The sequence below is a fragment of the Crocodylus siamensis genome, chromosome 4, assembly GCF_052110815.1.
Source record: "Crocodylus siamensis isolate JL-2025a chromosome 4, ASM5211081v1, whole genome shotgun sequence".
NCBI lineage: Eukaryota > Metazoa > Chordata > Crocodylia > Crocodylidae > Crocodylus > Crocodylus siamensis.
Window position 1 is genome coordinate 99,285,142 of NC_143398.1, and position 14,027 is coordinate 99,299,168.

The following is a 14,027-nucleotide window of genomic DNA, read 5'->3' on the forward strand; positions in this document are numbered from 1 at the left end:
ATTATCAAGGAGCACATCTGTGATGGGCCAGCAGCAGGGATGATGCTCAAGGGCAACCAGCATGGTTTCATTAGGGGCAGGTCATGTCACACCTACCTGATTGCCTTCTACAATCAGGTCACAAAATCACTGGATACAGGTGTTGTGGTGGATGTAGTCTTTCTGGACTTCAGGAAGGCCTTTGATACCGTCTCCCACCCCATTCTCATTAAAAAGCTATGTGACTGCGGTATTGATGCCTACACAGTCAGATGGGTCACAAATTGGCTGAGGGATTGCACCCAGAGAATGGTGGTGGACGCGTCATTTTTGACCTGGAGGGAGGTGGGTAGTGTGGTCCCCCAGGGCTCGGTCCTTGGGCCCACACCGTTCAATTTCTTTATTAGTGGGGTGAAGAGCAGCCTGTTTAAATTCGCAGAAGACACCAAGATTTGGGGTGAGGTGGGCATGCTAGAAGGGAAGGACAGATTACAGCAGGACCTGGACAGGTTACAGGGGTGGGCAAATGAAAATAGGATGGGATTCAAGACTGATAAGTGCAGGGTGCTGCACTTGGGCAGTAGGAACCAGTAGCATACCTCTAGGCTGGGGAACTCCCTTCTCAAAAGCACAGTGGCAGAAAGATGAACATGGGCCAAAATGTGAGAACACGGTCAACAAGGCTAACTGCATCTTGTCATGTATCCACAGATTCATCACAAGCAGGGCCAAGGATTTGATCCTCCCCCTCTATGTGACACTGGTCAGGCCGCAGCTGGAGTACTGCGTCCAGTTCTGGGCGCCGCAGTTCAGGAGGGATATGGACAACATTGAGAGGGTCCAGAGGAGGGCCATCCGCATGATCCAAGGGACAGCAGGGCAGACCCTATGAGGAGAGGCTACGGGACCTGAACCTTCGCTAAAGAAGGCTGAGGGGGGACCTGGTGGTTGTCTATAAACTTACTAGGGGGGACCGTGGGGATTGGGAGAGACTTTGTTCCCCCGAGCACCTCCCAGAGTGCCAAGGAATAACGGCTATAAGTTGCTAGAGAGTAGATTCAGACTAGACATCAGGAGGCACTGCTTCACTGTCAAGGCAGCTAGGATCTGGAACTAACTTCCAAGGGAAGTGGTGATTGCTCCCAGCCTGGGGGTCTTTAAAAGGAGGCTCGACATTTACCTGGCTGGGGTCATTTGAGCCCTGCCCATGACAAGGGGTCAGACTAGAAGATCTACAAGGTCCCTTCCAACCCTACATCTATGAATCTATGAGTTGCCCTTCAGCACAGGCATGTGGTCTGATCAGTGCCTGAGGGGATGTGGGAGACATCCCCTGTTCCAGCAAGGAGCAAGGAAAGGGGGCTCGAGTGGGAAGGAGCTGGTGCCTGGACACCAGGGACGGAAATTACACATAAACTGGTATGACTGGAAACTGGTTCAAATGTGTAACACAACAGAAGTTCAGTGCACATAAACCGATTTCAAAATGACTGAAACCAGTTTAAGATAAACCTGGATGGGTGTAGCATCAGACTTGACTGATTTAAATTAAATCGGTTTATTGAATTTCTGCCCCAGACCCCTTCCAAATTCAAGCTGTCTGCTCCAGCCGAGCAAGGAGGTGAGCCCTAGCACCTCAGGCTTGGCCTGGGCCGCTGCAGGTATGTGGGTGTATGACTGCTGTCTGCCCCAGAGGCTGGGGAGGCATGGCGAGCTCCCGCAGGCTGCGGTGGTGGCAGTGGCGAGGGAGCCGTGGTGGCAAGTGGGGAGCTCTCACAGGCGGTGGCAGCAGTGTCAGTGGCAGGGACAGGGTGAGCGGCGACCAGTGACTGCTCGCAGATGCTGCTGGTGGTGTTGGGGGAGAGGGGCGAGGGTGCCTCGTGCACCCCCTAGGCGTCGCCAATGTGTGGCTGCATTGTCAGAATCAAAAGTGAGTGTCTGCTCACTTGCTTGTCGCATCAATGTAGGCAGCTTCCAGGAAGCCTGAACCGGGCTTTTTGGCTGTTGGCAGCCAGCCGTGCTTCGGCCGCGAGGTCCCTCCCTGGAGGGTGCTCTGGGTGGCTCCGCTCCCCTTGCCCGCAGGGTGACCCCAGGGGGCGGGTTGCAGCAGCAGCGCCCCGGCTTGCGAGCAGCGGTGTGGGGGGAAGCGACCATCGCCAGAGGCGGCGGTGGGAGAAAAGGCGGTCCGGCCCGGCCCGGCCCGGCCCGGCCCTGCCCTGCCCGAGGGGGCATGCAGCGGGCTGGGCAGGGTAGGGAGCGGGGCCCAGGTGCGGGCAGGGGCAGGGGCAGGGGCGGGCTCTGCCGCTGCCGCTGGTTGGGCACTGGCCGCCTGTCAGCTGGCGGCGTGGCAGCGGGCTGGCCCCGCCTCGCCTCGGCTCGGCTCGGCTCGGCGCGGCGCCGGCTCAGCCCTGCGATGCACAGACATGACACGGGCACACAGGCACTGCAGCTGCCGCTGAGCCCGGGGCCAGCCTGGCCCCGCCACCCGAGCCGGGGCGGCAGCAGCGGCGGGGGGAGCCTGGCCCCGGGCCCCGGCGGAGGCAGCGCGGCACCCAGCGGCCGCCCAGGCCGGGCCAGCAGCCGCCGCCGCCGCCGGAGCTCTGCCCGCCGCCTGCCTCCCCCGTGGCCGTGACCTTCCCGGGGCTGCCGCCGCCCAGGTCGGGCCAGGGCCTCGCCTCGCCTCGCCGCGCCGCGCCTCCCCGCCCGGCGCGCTCGCAGGCCCCGGGGAGCGGGCAGGAGGCCGGCCCGGGCGCCCCGGCTCCGCGGGGCCTGCGCCGCTCGCCATGCAGCGCGCCGCCGGCAGGCCCTGAGGGGCGACCGGCCCCCGCCGCGACCCGAGCCGAGCCGCTGCCCGCCGCGCGGGGAAGGTGAGGCGCTGCGGGGGCGGGAGCCGGGGGCCCTCTCCCTCCGGCGCTCACAAAGGGGCGCACGCCCGTGCCTCGGGGCGGCTACGCCAGGGCTTGGCTTTGCCCCGCACTCGTGCTGGGGGGAGGGCTTGCAGGCGGTTTCCCCCTTGCCCGTTTTCCTCTTCCCCCAGTTTCCTTCTCCCCTTCCCAGGTCTCTCTCTCTCTTCTCTCCCCCCCTCCTCCCCCGTTCCCACTTCTCCCAGTTCTCTCCTCCTTTCCCACTTTTCTTTCCCCCTTCTCCCACTTTTCTTTTCCTCCCAGTTCCCTCCTTTTCCTAGCTTTCTCCCTTCCCCACCTTCTCCCAGGTCTCTGCCTCCCTTCCAGTGTCTCCCCCCCACCCCAGTTCCACCCTTTTCCTAGTTTTCTCCCCCCCATTTTTCCCCATCTCCCAGTTCTTTCCCTCCCAGTTGCCCCCTTTTCCTAGTTTTGTCCCTTCCCCCGTGGTCTGTCCCCTTCCTCCCTTGTCACCCCACACTTAACACACAAACAAAAACCTCCCCCCCAAATCAGTCTGAGGCAGCTTGCCAGCAAGGGTTCCGAGCAAGTCTCAGATGCACCCAACTTGAGTCAGGGAAAGAGGCGAGAGGTGAGAGATGTTTGTGGGGCAGCAGGTGTGGGAAGGAGAGGGAGAAGTGTGTTGCAGCTGGCTTGGGAAGCAGTGGCCGGGCAGGGAGAGTTTCTGTGGTGTCACAGCAGTCTCTGTGTGTGCCAGGGAGAACTTTTCTGCACCTCGCTGAGTGCAGGAGGAGCCAGGCTGGGAGAAGGGGGCCGGCAGGCAATTCAGTGTTTCAGTGGCAGGGGGGACTGGGGTGCTGAGGGAGAGAGACACGTTTTCAGTTTGTTAGAGGAGGCAAGTAATGCTGTGTGACTTTGGGGCTGTCTAATCATTTTAATGTATGTAAAACACATGCCAGGGAAGTCACCTGAACACCTGAAGAACAGATTTCTTTTTCTGGCTAGTTTAGATAAGTGATTGGGTTCAATAGAAAGGTGTCACTTTATCAGCCTTGTGCAACTTCTTCTCCAGAATCAATAGGCTATGAACACTTTCCATCTCTGTAACAGTCAGTCTTCCTGATAGACAGTCTGGTTCAGTGGGTCGCTTTCAGGGAGCAGATTGCATCCTGCTTGTTCATTCGGGGATAAATGTTTGATTGGGGCATTCTCATGATGGGGTTGAATTTTCCCGTCCCTGGTGGCTAGAGTTGTCTGTCCCGTGGACAGATTTCTGTTGTTATCCCAGATCTCTGAAATGTTGTCATTTAGTTCATTAATTTCAGCTCCCTAGGGAACAAATAATTTGCTGCCTCTGTGAAGGTAAGGTGAAGTTTGACAATGCCTTATGTAAGCACTTTTGGAGAGAGTCTGAGCTCTTGCTATGTGCTTATAAAACTATCTAATGTGGTTTGTCAGAAAGCAGGCAAGTCCCTATCCTGGTGTAGCATTAGACCAAGTGATCAGCTTTTACTTAGGCATTTCACCTGAGCGCAGTGTCTTCCTGTTTTCCATCTTGAAGGCGGGTTATTGCCAGAAAGCAAATAGAGCTGCCTTCTTTTTCAGTCACGCATTGTCTGTTACACTGGAAATGAACTAATTAACTTGAAAAGGCATCTGAACCGTTGTCACAAGCTTTCTGTATGGATCTCACCTTTTTGCTTGTAGAACTTGGATGACATAACATCTGTTTAAAATTGCTAAAGGAATGTAGGTTCATAGAGCTAAATGCTGTTGCTTGTCAGTCTGAGAGGGTGTGGACTTTAGATTAGAAATACCATAGCAGTAAGGTCCAATATTTTTAAATATTTCCACTGGATTACTACCCTGATAAGGAGGGAGGATCAGGCTGAAACACAAATGGAAATAACCTAGCAAATTCAAATTGGACTTAGCACCTGCCAACAGGTCGGCACTTTTTATTTAATGAAGTCCTTGGGATACAGATTTAATTTTCTTCCTACAACATTCACTGTTTCACTTGCCTATAAACAGAATCTGCAGGAAATTAGATAAAGGGATTGAAAGGCCGCATAGTTGCACTGCAGTTTCTCTTAAGTGCCTGTGTCCTCTGCTAAAAAAGCTAGTTTTCTTTCTTCATACAGAAAGACAGCTTAGCGAATTGCTACATATATTCCTCAACCTCGTACTGCGACAGTACACTAGGGGGACTAGATTTTTTTTTCCACCTTTTTCCAGTGATAGAAGAACACAGCTTAGTCTAATAGAAATCATGACATATAAGGACTCCCAGCTCTATCTTGCTAAGACCAGTGGTGGCACTTTCTTGCATGTAAAAGCAAAATCAGCCTGGGTAAATGTGAGAGAGTTCAGAGTGGAAACTCCTTTTTTCTTCTTCTTCTTTTTTTTTTTAAAGCCAAACCCCATCTGAGAAATACTGATTTCTGTTTCCAATGAAAACAGGCTATCAAAGGGTAGTTTATAAAGAACTCTGCTGTAGTCTTTTAAAATACAAAAGGAAGTAAAAAATTCTCTGCGGGACAGACCTCTCCGTGAACCTGACTTCTGGAAACTGAAAAATGCAGACAAGTAAATCCAAGTTCAAAACTGTCAGGATCTGAAATCTTTACTGCTCAGGTGATCTGTGACTGGCAATCCTAAATTGGAAAGCCTGTGGTCAGCACGGCTGCAAGTCGTGTAGAAGCCGCAGTGGCTGTATAGTCGCTGGTGGGTTGTGTGTGTGTGGTTTTCTTCTCTCTTGTGGTAGCTGGTTTGCTTGCCTTCCCTTTACCTCCTCTAGCTACATTTAATTCCCAGAGTCTGCTTTATTTTGCATGTTACATCTCTGTTGATGTAGTGCATTAGTAGCCAAGAACACTTTCTGATTTATAGAAGAAGCATAATGTGCAGATGTTTTGGTGCTAATGTGTGGTTAGAGATTTAAAAACAGTTGGCTGAAAAATAGTGGAGAAGAGTGTAGTAGCTCACAGCTTTTCTCTCTGGGTAAAATAGATTGGATTTTTGCAAAAGGACAATGGTTCTTTTGGGTCTGGAGAAATTTTCCTTGAGATTCCTGGAAAAGGAGAATTAGCAATGTGGCATTCATTATTACTATGTCAAATGCTAGCTATTGGACTTACCTGGAATTCAAACTTGCTCCCTGATAAATCTCAGCGTAGTACAGTGCTGAATAAACACATGCCTTTAGGCAGGTTAAGGCAACCTGTTAGTCTCCTAACATCACTGCGAGTCTCTATTGGGTTAGGTAGTATTTATGTCAGTGGTTGTTTTGAAGAAGGGGATGCTATAGCTTATACATATGTGCATTTCTATTGTTGAGCTGAAAGATTTCTAAAATGAGGTATAGTGTTTGGCAATTACTCATGAGACTGGCTTACTGAGATGAGTAGTCCTGTTGCCTTCAGCAGGAACTGTGATGTGATATTTTGCAGAAGCAATTCTGTTTAAGGTTCCTGAAGTCTCAGCATGCCTGCCTGCCTTTCTGTACTTCTACACATGGTCTTTTCCTTAAGATCTGCTCCTTTTTTGTCTGGTGTCTATAAGGCTGATACCTAACGAGGGGTGAAATTCATAACCTGATTGCAAAGCTTTTGCAACATATGCTGACCTGGATCCTCATTCAGAACTCCAGCTGATGTCAGTGGGACTTGTGTACATGAATCAAGAGAAGCATATGACCCTTTCCAGACAGCTAAGTTTGTATTTAAACCTATGTACTAATGAGCAACCAACAATTGTATTTGGGGACAGCTTTGTTGTTTGCTTTACAATTACATTTTGTTTTGTTTTAACATATACTGCAATCTTTTCTTTGTTGTGAGTGTTCTGGAAGCAACCTTTACCTTTCTTCTGAACTGTAAATGCAGACATTATTATGGCATAGTATTTTGTTGAGAGAGAGGAAGAATCACTAACGCAACATCAAGGATTTTTTGTTCTTTGTAACTTTGCCTCTGCAAAACAGTAAGGAGTATGCATTCCTCACACTCTACATCCCACTCAGTATAAATATTCTGCTATTGCTAACTTTCCTTAGCTGGTGCTGTTGTAGAATCTACTATTATCACCTCTTACTTCCTTTAGCGAGTGTTCATTGACCCAACAAAACAAAACACAATAGATTGTGGATACTTAAAATAAGTTGGAAAGTCACTTAGTCTCCTTTTTTTCCTTTCCTTTTTTTTTTTTGACCACTTCTGTTTGGCTTTTGGCCTCTTCATTGTCATGCATCCTGTTGAGAAGAGCTCTGCCTTAAAAAGCAGTACACTTTCAAGGCTGAGCCACCTATAAAAGGCAGTTTGTAGGAGGCCCTGGTGCTCAAAATCGGGAGAACTTTGTTGAGAGGGAGTCTCCCAGCCTGTATTATTCAGCTCCAAAGCTGGTGCTAGAGCTGGGATCCTCATATAAAAGCCAGCCTCATTGGAAGTTGGAACAACTTGCTAAAAAATGTGGCATAACAGGGTCTCACCCAATAGATATTTACAAACTTTAGTTTTACAAATCAAACTAAATCTGGTTGCAGTATTGTCGAACATTAAAGCCATTGCCTCTTTTCAGGATATGGCTGCTACATTAGGGGCTAAGTCTGTTAACAAGAGGCTGATTAGCAAGTTGGAGAGTCAGAAAAGAACTGGCCAGGTCTGAGTCAAAATTATGGTGAAAAGTCAAATCTCCTGCCTTTAGATCTTTGATTTGTGACCAGGGTGCTAGATCCTTCCAAGGATGCTTTGGGGTACTACTCAATGTTAACACTGGTAAGTGTGGAAACATGACTTATAAGATGAACCCAAAGATTTCAAATAGAAATCCATAGTGTTAAAAACATTCTGACCTGTTGTGGTCTTTGAGTTGTTTGCAACAGAAGAATTTCTCTATTATTTTTTGTAGTGAAAAAATGAGGGAAAAATAAAGAGCTGGCATTTTCCAAGGGATGAAATTCCATTTTCAAATGGAGTTAGTAGTGCTTTGAGTCTAGAAATGTTGAGAACCACTGCTTTAGATACTAGGAGAGAGAAGGATATTGGTTTCCCTTCTAGGGCTGTGTCCAGATGAGCATGGGTGTGCGGTATGCGGCGCCACACACCACAATGCACGCATTTCCCTGCGTGGCCACTTTGCAGCATGCGGGGGGGGGGGGGAAGAGTTTATTGACCCTGGGAGATTGCAGGGTCAAAAACACCCATGCCAAAATAAGCAGGGCAGCACATGTGATGGCAGCATGTGTTGCCTAAAATTGGATCCTGGCTGGCCAGAGCCATGCTCCGTCTGCCTGCCAGGCTCCGTGCTGCAAGAGCGCTGCAGCTGCAGCTTCCTGAGACCCCCAGGACCCCAGGTAAGTCTGCTGGGGCCAGCACAGTTGCTGGCCCCAGCCTCCCCTATCCCACCTGGGGTAACCTACTGCGCACCACAGCATGCATGGCACAGGCATTCCCCAGGGACAAGTAGCAGCGGCACATACTTATTCCTGGGGAAAAGCGTGTTCCTGCTCCTCTGGACACGGCCTAGGGTGTCGTCATCACAAACTGAGGAGTTCCATCATTGTAGTCCATCTGAGTTGGTGGATGTTTGATAAACCAGAAGCTCTCTATGGCCACATTCTAGCTGTTGGATGGGAAGAGGAACGCTTTCTCACACTTCCAGCCTTCTAAACTAAGGGTGAGAACAGACACCTGATTATCCTTGGTTTTGACTCCCATTAAAACAGGTAGGGGTCAGTTGTTTACATTGGCAGTTTAAACAACAATTAAGCTGCATGTGAGCTACTATTATTGGGGCCAAGGTGTTATTTTGGGTACTTACAGGTATGTATCTTGCAATCATAAGATCCCAGGAGGCTTTGTCCCGGGAGAAATCCAACATGTCTTTTTAGCCTGAGGTGAGCTCTGCCATTTTGTACTTCTTCATTCTGCAATCTTGGTTACTGCAAATAGGGATAAGAGGGGGAGTGATTGTACCCCTGCATCAGCCTTATCTTTGATTAGGTGCAGGGTTTTATGCTGTCTGTCTTACCCCAGCCTCTGTTTATCAGTTTTCTATGATTAGCTCCTGTCCTTCCCCACTATTCCTGTTTGTCATTTTTTGAAATTGAACAAGACAGAAAACTGGTCAGTTGTAGACACTGGGTTTATTTTACTGTTCTGCTGCTCAGCTGTGATACTGACAAAAATTCTACCTATTTCCCTCTGTTAATGTTAGTACTTGTGGCTCCTCCTGACACCAGAGCCGTAGATTTGCCAATGACAGTACTGCATCAGTCTGCCCTGAGCAGTTATAGGTACTGGAACCTTTTCCGTTTGTGCTGTACTGTATTGTTTTTAATGAAAGTAGATACTAAAGCATCCTTACCATCAAGGAAATGTTATTATTCTCCTTTGGCTAAAGGTTTTTTAACAACTGTTGCTCTTGGTTGCAATTTTCAGTAGTTCCTATAATATCTGTTTTAGAATGGTACATGTTTGTGGGGAAATATGAAACTCATATCATTGTAGTGTGCATAAGTATCAAGTTCTACACACTGTGAAGCAAGTGAAAAGTCTAGAAGTTAAGAATGATATTGGTTAGGAAGGGAAAGTGTTGTTGAGTATTGTTTTCTTTAATCAATATTGTGAAAACTGGGTACTTTGGAGAAGGGTGTGGGGAAATGGACATTTTTAGGAGTAATTATGTTACTAAGGCTTTTTTTCTGAGCCTTTTCATTTGTGAAACCCCTGTCACTGAAGTAGTTAGTTTAAATGTCATGCACTTCATAGGCAGGAAAAGCTCTCTGGGTAGATGTGATATCTCTTATTAGACCAACTAAATAGTTGGGAAAATGTTTTTTGCAAGCTTGTGGGTGCAAACACCTTTCTGCAGGTATTGGGGGGGGGAAGGGTGTTTGCACCCCAAAGCTTGCAAAAAACATTTTCCCAACTATTTAGTTGGTCTAATAAGAGATATCACATCTACCTAAAGAACCTTGTCTGGCTGTGTCCTTAGACCAACAGGGCTACAACAAACAACCATACACTTTATAGAGTTCTTTAATGGTAGAAACATCAGGCTCCAATTTAAGTCTGCAAATGAAAACTTTATTATGAACTTAAAAGGGAAGATGGAGTGAGTATATCAAACTTCCTGTTAGGTGTACTAGGAAACAATAAGTAAGCTGTGGAGCTGTCTAGAAGCCTAGAGAGGAATACAAATGCAGTCAGTGATGAATGGTGGGTAGCATGAAAACTCATTGGATGGTGACAGGTGCAGGTGCTGTTGGGGATAGGGAGAGGTTTGTTTTTTTTTTTAGATTCTAGAAATTTCTGAAGGTGGTCAGACCATGGCTCTATAAATAGCTAGCTGGGTTCATTATTTTTTCAGTCATCACAGTACTGAATTCCCTTGATAGTTTCCTTTTCATTCTATCTTTAGTTAAAAGTGCTGCTAATCAATACTGCAAATGGAAGATTAATGTTTTGAAATTACCAGACATCAGTGTATGAATCTGTCTGACTCAACATTTCTCAAGTTGAAGGTAGTGGAAGGAAGCAAGCCATTGGATGGATGAAAGGAATAAAAGTGATGGTTCTAGTGTTGCCAGCTCCCACAATACTTACTCATTTTTTCTTTAAAAGCCCTAACTTCTGAGGTAATTTCATTATTTGAGAATTTCAGCTTCCATCTTAAGGTTTCCAGCCCTCAAAGTTACAGAAAACAGGTTTAAATATAAATCCTTTAGGCCCAGTAACCAGACAATAAACCCTACATTGACCATTATTAATTAAGATTTTTTTTTTCTTAACACAAACTTTTAAATACTTGTGGATTAGCAGAACTGCCATTCTTGTAAAGTAAAATGTTTTCTCTTTATTCTTTCTTTAAAAAGTCGATTCATTTTCATTGCAAAAACTGCTTATCTATCTCTTTGGGTGCTTCACGAATAAATGTGTCATTGACTGAAACCCTTTTTTATTGAAGCGGAAGATCAGAACATCGACATGTTTAAGGATCCTGCAACAGAGAGAACCTTGCTGTTATCATTGAAATATTATAATTAAGTGCTTTGACCAAAACTTACAACAGGTTTTCAACATCAGCTTAATTCAGGAGCAGTTTCTGTTCATCTTCAATAACCCCTCCAAAGTGACAGAGATCAATCAGTGATTATGCCATAAAAACAACTGCAAGGCAAAGACTTGAACTCGATAAGAAAGCTGCAACCTTTTATACTGACATCACCTTCCATGTAGCACAAAATGATCAATTTAAAGAAATGACTGAAGCAGTTAGCTTTGAATGTATTTCCTTAGAAAGTTTTAAACTCACAGGTTACTAGATGTTACAAATGAAGAAAAAGAAGAAATTTAAAAAGCAGAACTAAAAGAATCAGTACTGATGTTAAGTGGAAAATGTTGGGTGAATGTAAGACGTGACCTGATAATGACTACAAGAATCCATACAGGAAAAAAAATTCTTTCCTACTTAATGGTATTGATTATATACCAAGTTGCTGAAGATACAGTCCTGGAGTGAAGGGAAGAAACTGTAATAATTCTGTCTTTTTGTCATTTGCTTAGACAGCAAAAACAAAGGTAATAACTATATTTGAAAAATTCTTCTATACACGTCTGAATTTTTTGGCCATTCACATAAGAAAGAAGTAACATTTAACACAGTCCAAAAGCAAGTTTTTTAAAACACTTTTCATAATCACTGACAGCTCAGGATTGTACAGGAGATGGACAGGACAGTAATAATGGATTTACAGTCACCATCCCTCCTCAGCAGTCTTTGGGTTGGTCTGCCAATTGATTGATTCCCTTGTAGTTGAAATGATGTTGGAATTCGATGAATGAAGCAAAATCTGTTTATGCATTCTTGGATTGTGGATCCATATTTCTATCCCCCATCCTTTTCTGGAGGAGGTTTTGTTTCAATCCAAAATTTCCCTTTTTACCATGGAAGTTAACACTTAAGTGCATAAAACGGTTTGAAGTGTTGAAGGTATATTTTTCTACAGGATTGGAGTCTTAATTTTGCATATATTTAATTTAGATTATGGGCTAGTTAATTAGGGGAATGAATTACTTGGATAAGTTGTAGACTCTATCACTGGAAGCTTTTAGAGTTTAGACAAACTCTAAAATTGATTGGGGTATAGCTTAGATAAGGATGGTTCTGTCTTGAGCCTGGTTGTTGGTCTACATGATTTTGAGATCCTTTATAGTTTTACTTTTCTATAAAATCCATTAATTAATAAAAAGAACAGGGGAATTTGAAGGGAAGGCAGCTTTGGTGCATGTATGTGGGTTTTTCGTTTTTCTTAAGATGATGGGCACAAACATTATTATGTTGCTAATGCTTGAGGAACTGAAGTTGATTGTAACATCCTTACGCAAAATAAGGTCTCTTAATAACTGTTGTTGTAAAAGAACTGGGTATTCATGGTTTTCCATCCACTCATCTGAAAGCACTTTACTATGGAAGAAAGCTATCCCCATTTTACAGATTGGGAAACTGAGGAACAGGGAGCTCAGATGATTTGTGCAAAGTTGGCCAGCAGATCTGTGGCATCTGGGAACAGGTTCCAAGTCTCCTGAGCCTTAGTACAGTGCCTGAATCAGTAGGCAACTGCCTCTTTTAGGCAAGTATTGTTGCTTACTACGTTTGTTAGGAAAGTAACAAAATGGGGTCCTCCCCAGGTTGAGGCCTCTATTGGCTTCTGAGAAAAAAATTATTAAAAAACAGTGCAAAAAATGAGCCAACAATACCAGGGGTTGAAAATACCTATAAAGTATGCATTTTACATTGCTTTAAAGCTATAAAATTGCCAAAGGAAGAAACCAGTGTTTTCACCTTTTTAAATATTTTACTTCCTTTCAATATTTAAAGAAGTGCTTGAAGGAGAAAACAAATATTTCTTTGGTCTTAAAGTTGTAACTTAACATTGTTCTTCAAAATATTCAGTCTATCCATTGCCAGGTGACTTTGTCAAGAAACTGAAGAGCTGAGTTGGCACAGAAAACTAATAGCTGGCATGCAGTTACAGCAGAAGTCCCCATAAGTGAAAATTAGGGATGTGTGTGTGCACTGAATCCTTAACTCTTCTGTAACCAGGGTGAAAAATAGTTCCAAGCAGGAGTTTTTACAGTATTGTTTTATGCCAGCTTTGCAGGACTTGTGAGAGATGCAGAGCAGTGGCGAACAAATCTCTTAAGTGTCCCTTACTTCTGGGGGTATTCTGTTCTTTCTGTCCTGAGACTCCCCGTGTTCCACATAAGTGTTGGTATCCCCCACCTTATTTACAAGAAGCTTATTTACAAGAAGTGTAAAACCCTGGCATTGTGGAATCAATTCCACAACACCTAGGACACTTATACACGCGCTCCGAGGATGGGAGGGGAGGGGTGGCAGGACAGTGCTTTAATTAGAGTGGCTCCAAGCGCTGCTCTAATTAAAGCGCTCCAGCATCTCGTGTATCAGCAGCCTTTTACTTAAAAATTGCAGCAGAGGTGTTTGAACTAAAGCTCATTCAATAACCTTTAGTTCAAGTGCTCCTACTGCCATTTTGAAGTGTGGGGATGCTGATACATGAGATCAGGGAGGCTGCTGGAGCATGGTAATTACTACTCTTCAGTCTGCTCCAACCTACTGTAATTACAGCTCATCAAAGCAGCCTCCACGCTCATTTACAGACATCCTTAAGTTTTAATTTGTGTAACTTTGTGTGTATTTTGTATAACCATGTTTGGGCCTTGGCAGAGTTTTCTATCCAAGTTTTTCAAGCTATAAGTTGATGTGTCAAAAAGTATAATGCAGTTTGGGGAAACATCTTGATTTCTCTGGGTGAAACAATGGAGTTGCAAAAGCTCTGGTAGGGAGCGAGTGTTGGTGGTTGTTAGTGTTTCAGAATTCATTTTACAGAAGTGACTAGAGGCTCCAGGTGGGTTAAAGGTCCCATGTGCTAGACTTGGTATATAAATGCACAGGCTACGCCTATTTTAAGGATGTTCTATTGATATAGAAATGCTGGAATATTATACTATACTAGCAAACCGTTCCAAATATGGATGCAGCTGGAATGGCAAAGCTGCACTTTGTGTCAGTACAGTGAAACCTTCCACAATGGGTGGCACAAACTGGATTGGAAGAAGCATGTATTTGGTTAGAAATATGTCAGTATTGATGACTTCTTGG

At 45.5% G+C, this 14,027-nt stretch overlaps 1 protein-coding gene across 3 annotated transcripts in view; it reads left to right on the forward strand.

Annotated features, from left to right (window-relative positions):
* The first annotated feature begins 2,390 nt into the window (after positions 1 to 2,390).
* Positions 2,391 to 14,027, forward strand: part of LARGE1 (LARGE xylosyl- and glucuronyltransferase 1) — a 438,357-nt gene continuing 426,720 nt past the window's right edge. For 2 of the 3 annotated variants that reach the window (XR_016441840.1, XM_090043138.1), the window contains exon 1: positions 2,392 to 2,846. The gene's annotated coding sequence lies outside the window, so the exon portion shown is untranslated. Of the gene's footprint in view, positions 2,847 to 14,027 lie in introns of all 3 variants that reach the window. The other variant, XM_090043139.1, reaches the window with a different exon arrangement.